Below are 6,000 nucleotides of genomic sequence, written 5' to 3'. Positions count from 1 at the left end.
CCACCGTAAATTACAGTCGTCCCATCTGGGAGCATTAAGAAAGCTGTTAATGAATAGGGTGCTGGAGCAGCAGCCACAAGTGGAGCAAGGCAGCTGGAGGAGGGAGGTGTGGTGGAGGCAGGGAGGATGGGGGAGGCTGGGTAGCATCTGGGTAGCAGATATGTGTGTAGTCATGTAAAAAAAAAAAAAGGCTTGCGGTAACATTGCACGTCTTGGGGGAGGAGAGGAATCAAAAGATGTGTTTTGAAGCCAGTGCTCTCTGTGACCTGCCTGGTGGAGAATGCGCTCTGTGAGTGTAGCAAATGCAAATAATACCCATAATCAAAATCATGTTTCTTTTGTAAAAGATATATTCTGCCGAAGGTCGAACGTGAGTGTTCACATTTTAAGCAGAAACATTTAACATTGTACTAACATGATGAAAAAAATCCAGATAAACTCAGTAAGCCCATTCAGGAGCACTGCCCCGTACGGCTGAATGGGCTCACCCAGAAGTGGGGCTGCAGGGAAAGGGCAGCAAAGCTCCAGACTAATGACTGCACCTTATCTATGGGAGGTGTCGGAGGAGGTGTGGCAACAGAAGGGCCGGTTTTCCTAAGTGACCTTTAAATACCCTCTGCCCTTTCACAATACCTCTACTGGCGGGCGTTGAAAGTGGACACATGGGCAATATACAGAGCAGAAGTGTGCCTGACAAGCAGACAAAAGGCACCACCTGTATGCTAATGCATGGTGAGGCTTTCAGAGGGTCGAGGCAGAAGGATGAAGTGTGCCGCTCTTCTGGAGAAGGCCCGGGGCTATAAAACGGAAGCAGAGGCCAAAAGATTTATTTTGGACACTCTTTTTTTTTTCAACAAGTAGAAAGGGAAGAAACAAGACAAATCTGAAGTGTGACACTTTATGGGGGAGAGGGGGCTGTAAAATTGATTTTCTCCTTCTTTAAGGCTGCAAAGGAAAGAGACAATAAGAGCAATGTGGGTGAGCGACTATAATCGGTGCTGAGGAGAGAAGAAAAGGCATGGGTAGTAAAAATCATTTCCAATCTTTGTGTTAAGTAATGAGAAAGAGGGAGAGTGGTGGAGTGTGCTCCTTCAGAGGAGGTGGTGGTAGGGGCCGCAGAGTAAGGAGACAGATAGGACCAACGGCTGTAAAATTCATTTTCCCTTCCTCTCTTTAAGTAATGGGAGAGCAGAAGTCGCTAAGGTTGAGTGCGGTGCCTTTGTCAATAAGCAGAGGGAGGGAAATGGGGTAATAAAATTCATTTCCTCTCATTCCGTATTTTCTTAAGAAAGAGAGAGGTTTGGCTGGCGGAGTGTGCCGTGGCAGAGGCACGGCTGTTCATATGGAAAAAAGGAAGGGAGGTCAGAGGCTGTAAAAGTCACTTGTTTCCTCGAGTAATAAGGCAGAGTGGTAGCATGTGCCAGCTTGAATGGAGGGTGGAGTAATTGCTATTAAGCAGATTGTTTTTTAGCATGGCACCCATGGCAACAGAGACGATTCCTCCCCTTGGAGCCGGAGACCACATGTGCCTACTCTTCGCTCATTCATAAACAGACTTATGTAAACACATCTTCAGCATGCGCACATGCGCTGCATTCGTGTCCGTAGGATTTAACGCTATCTCTGTGCTCTTCCAGACATTGGAGCGGCAGCATTTCCTTTTTTTCCACATTATCTTGTTTTTTGCTGAAAAGCCCCGAGCTATGTATTTACCACACTGTCTCTCAGTGCGTATACACACAGACCTCTTCACTGCATCTTTTTCACACCATCTCTTACTGTGGTTCAGCTGCAAAGCCCCAAACCAGCTTTGAATACATAACGCACATGATTCTTCTTTCTCTGCAAAACGAGTCGCGAAAGGCAACTTCAGAAAGTTGCACGAATACTACTTCCCATCTGTCAGCAGGAGTCAGCGGCGATGCCACCGCAAAGCCATTGAGCGGTACGTGCATGTTAAGTATAACCTCTTGTTAGCAATGGTGTCACTTGCCGTCAGTGTGACGGTAAGGATGGCGCTATTCTGGGCCCCGCCAACTGACAATGTCTCCCGTCTCCCTCCAGGCTCCCGAGAGCCTATCAGCGCCGGTGAGGTCTGGGCTCTCTGGACAGATCGCGGCTCTTTGGGGCAAGCATGAGCATGTCACTGTCATGTGGACATATTTCAGGGGTAATGAGCAAACATTGGACGGCTTCGGCCTCCTTGGGATTGACAAGCGTGAGAGCACATGCTGTTCTTTCTCAATAGTTCTGCGGGATCAGGTGCTAGCCTACAGCTTCTTCCAACAACAACAACAACAACAACAACAACAACAACAACAAAGCATGGCTCTGCAAACAGAGTCAATACGATTCAGCTTCCACATATATTTCCTCTGGAGAACGGTGCTCAGCTGGCCCGTGTGAGATAAGCATAACGTGGTGCTGGATTTTAGTTTTGTATGCATTGTAGTGATGTAATAGTGCTCCGGTCGGCCCTTGTAATTCGGCGGGCCGGATATTCACAGTGAGCCTCTTGAGCGATGCCAGGCTGTTGTCTTGTTGTGTCGAGGGAGAGCAGGGGACGGTAAACAGAGCCTCTGGGTGGTCCCCTTTCTCTGGACTGCCTGGACACACTGTAAAGTCTGCTGACAGGAGAGCAGCTCTTTCTTTTCAACACAACCACTGCCGCTCTCCTCTCCTTTCTGTTCTGTCACTTGTTTGTGGCCGCCGCAGTCTATGGAGCTGCCCTCATACATATTGAAGGGGCTTTTGAGGAATCCACCAGTGTGCGTCTTTTTTCCTATTTACATTTGAGTGTCAATCTCGCCCTCTTTTTTCTTCTTCTCCTTGTGTCTGTCTGTATTTTTCAAAAAAAGTACTTTCGCATTCCACTATTCAATTTCTGTTTTTCTCACTCTGGTCCACCTGCCCACTTCGATGGAAGCCCCCCCTCACTTTCTCACACCACTTAGCTGCAAATTTCTCTCTTTTTGCCCTGGCTTTTGTTTTGTAGATGAAAACTCTTCTCCCTACTTTAACTCACACTCCTCCATCTTTTCTCTCTAAATGTCTCTCCACAAATGTTCATTGCACTAGATCTCTGTACCTTTTATGCAACTTTCTTTCTCATCTCTCAACTATTTTTCTGAGACTTTCTCTTCTCTGCTCCCAATTTCCTCCGATAAATACGATCATAATCTATTTCTGCTTTACTAAATAATACTCCTTTCTGCTACTACTATAGTCCTCTCTATTATCTTGTTCCATCTCTCCAGCATCACTCTCGTATCTTGCGCCCATATATTTCTACGTTAGAACTCATCTGAACATCTTATTACATGTTGTGCCTCTCCTCTCTCCCTCTGTCCTTCTTGTTTGTTTCCTGTCTATTCCTATCTTTATCACTCTCTCCTCTTGCCGGCCCCCTCTCATTCATTTGGCATCCGTCCCTACTTCCGCTTCTCCTCTGCACTCACTTTTGCCTCAACTATATTTATGTTTACACATTAAGTCCCTTTTCACCTTTATTTCAAACCTTCCTCCTTCTTATCTCCTCGGCGTTATTAAACTTCCTGTAGATTTCCGTCTCACATGTTGAAATCTTGGTGTTTTTTTGTGCTGCTTGAAGCTGCACTGGATGGATGAGACTGACTCCCTCGATTTGTCGCTGCTATTCAAATGACTCTGCGTTTCCCAAGAGAAGGCACTGCATCGCTCATTTGTTTGTCTGTGAGTCGCCTGCAATATCTCACACACCACTTACTAGATTTTGACAGTGTAAGGGAAATGATGCATCGCACCTCTAAAAATTCAATTTGCCCAAGGGAGACAGACATAATTGCAGGTCGGTAAAGGTAACATGTTTGCTAATAACAGGCTCACAGGTTTCCCTGCATCATTTATAGGTGAAAACATGTTAATTGTTGCTTTATGGTTTATCCCTCCTTTGCACTTTTTCTCCTGCATCTTTCATAATTTGCATATTGTCCTTCCTAAGAGCATCTTTTTTTAAGCTCTTCACTCTCATCTCGCACGCCTCCTCACTTTTGCTTTCATTCTTGGTCTTCCACTCTCGTTATCTAACATTGTGTTTGCATTTCTCCTCGATCCTCCTCCTCCTCATCCGCCTCCTTCTCAGCTGCTCTTTGTCTCTCAGTTTGGCTGTTTGGTGGGTATGCAGGCGTACATTTTTGTGTGTCTGTGTGTGTGGGTGTCTTCCTTCAATGTCTAAGCACAGCGACTGCCTGGCCGTCGACAGGGCCGCTCACTACGATGTCATCTTATTAGTCTTACCTGAACTCCAATCTCTCAGCCGACACACTGATCATTGGATACGGCTATGGATAATTAACCACCTCTTTGTTTACTTCTGGTAATTAACTACAGCTAATTAAGAACTGGCACTTACCACTTCATCACTTTGCTGTAATGCTAGGGTTACTCACTGATTACCTTTCAAATTGCTCCACCTAATCATCAACTTTGCTTCCAATGCCACTGCAACACTTGTGGCAGAGCAAGCAACAAAAAAAAGACCATAAACAGGGAAACCATTTTAGGAAGGACGGCGATGCTATCTTCGTATTTCATAAGAGGAGGTAGACCTGTGCAATGCTAATTAAAGGAAACACTTCACTTCCATTGTTTGCTAAGAAAGAGCTCGAACGACGCCTGCAGAGGACCAATATTGACTAACAATGGCGGACACGAACTGGACCGAGCACTGCTGGGTTGCTTCTCAGTTCACACCAACACAGTTATTTATGTAAATAGATGGTGAGGTGTTGTTTGGGGATGGGCACATGATGATAGTCTGTCTTTAAACCTAACAGTTGTATTCTGAAGGGGCCACACACTTCTCCTTTAATGGTCATGCTGGAGAGCCAGAAGGAAGAAAGTGGCAACAAGCTGCCTCAAGACGAGTCTCTGCACATTAGACCCGGTCTGAGAACATGCTGAACTCGGAGCGTGCCCTCAGCTCCGCCAGGTGTGTCTGCCTCTCCCCGCCCAAACAAAAGAAGAGTTGAATCGCACTTAAATGTCTTTCCCGGCCCCCCTTACGGTCAACAAAAACTGGGATATGACTATCTGGTTTTGTGGATCATAACATATCGAGTATGAAATTAACCTGCAGATACTCAAATTCAAGATGAGACCAGATGTTTGTGCGGAGGTCAGTTTTTGAGCCACAGCAAAGACCAAAATGTGGGCTGCAACTGACTAGAAAAGGCTTGTTTTAGCCTCGCTGATCGGCAAAAAAATATTTTGCAACAATTGTTTAAGAGCAGTGAAGATTCAGCCATCAGTGACGGTACAAAACATGCAATAATGTAAACTTTTCAAAGAATTGTGAATCACCGCAACCCGGAGAGGTCTTTAAACATACAGTACAGTCATGGATGAAAAAATAAAAATGTGAGGCTGATGGTACCAGTAGTATGCGAGCTTAACTGTGGACAGACAGATCAACGCAATCAAGCACACACACACACACACACACACACACACACACACACACACACACACACACACACACACACACACACACACGCATGATCTTCCTACACGCTTGTACCTGACGTGAGAGAGACAATTAAAAAGCATGCATGTAGGTTGTTCCGGCACAGAGGTGAATGTTCTTTACACTTTTCAGAGATTTTTGAGCAGAAAATCCTCCATGTTTTGATTTCCCTCTTCAGGATCACAGAAAGTGCAACTCTTTATGACATCATCTAATTACTCTGGTTAAAAAGGATGGAAAAAAACAAATTATGGACAGTCAGTTCCCATGCCTACTTGAAACAGTTGTCCCTATCATTTTCTTATATCTTATTTTCATGCCACAGAACAGGCTCAGTGCAAATTCTTTCAGGATTTGAGGTGGATAGGGTTGTGTTTATGTGTGTTCGTGCGACTGTGTTTGTGCCTGTGTAAACGTGCAAGCCTGCAGAGATCCATGCACGCGTGTTTGTATGTCTGTTGAAGAAAATAAATATACCAGGGCTGAGCTGCAGTTTT

This window comes from Taurulus bubalis (genome assembly GCF_910589615.1).
Source record: "Taurulus bubalis genome assembly, chromosome: 16".
NCBI lineage: Eukaryota > Metazoa > Chordata > Actinopteri > Perciformes > Cottidae > Taurulus > Taurulus bubalis.
Note: the sequence above shows the minus strand (reverse complement) of the source record.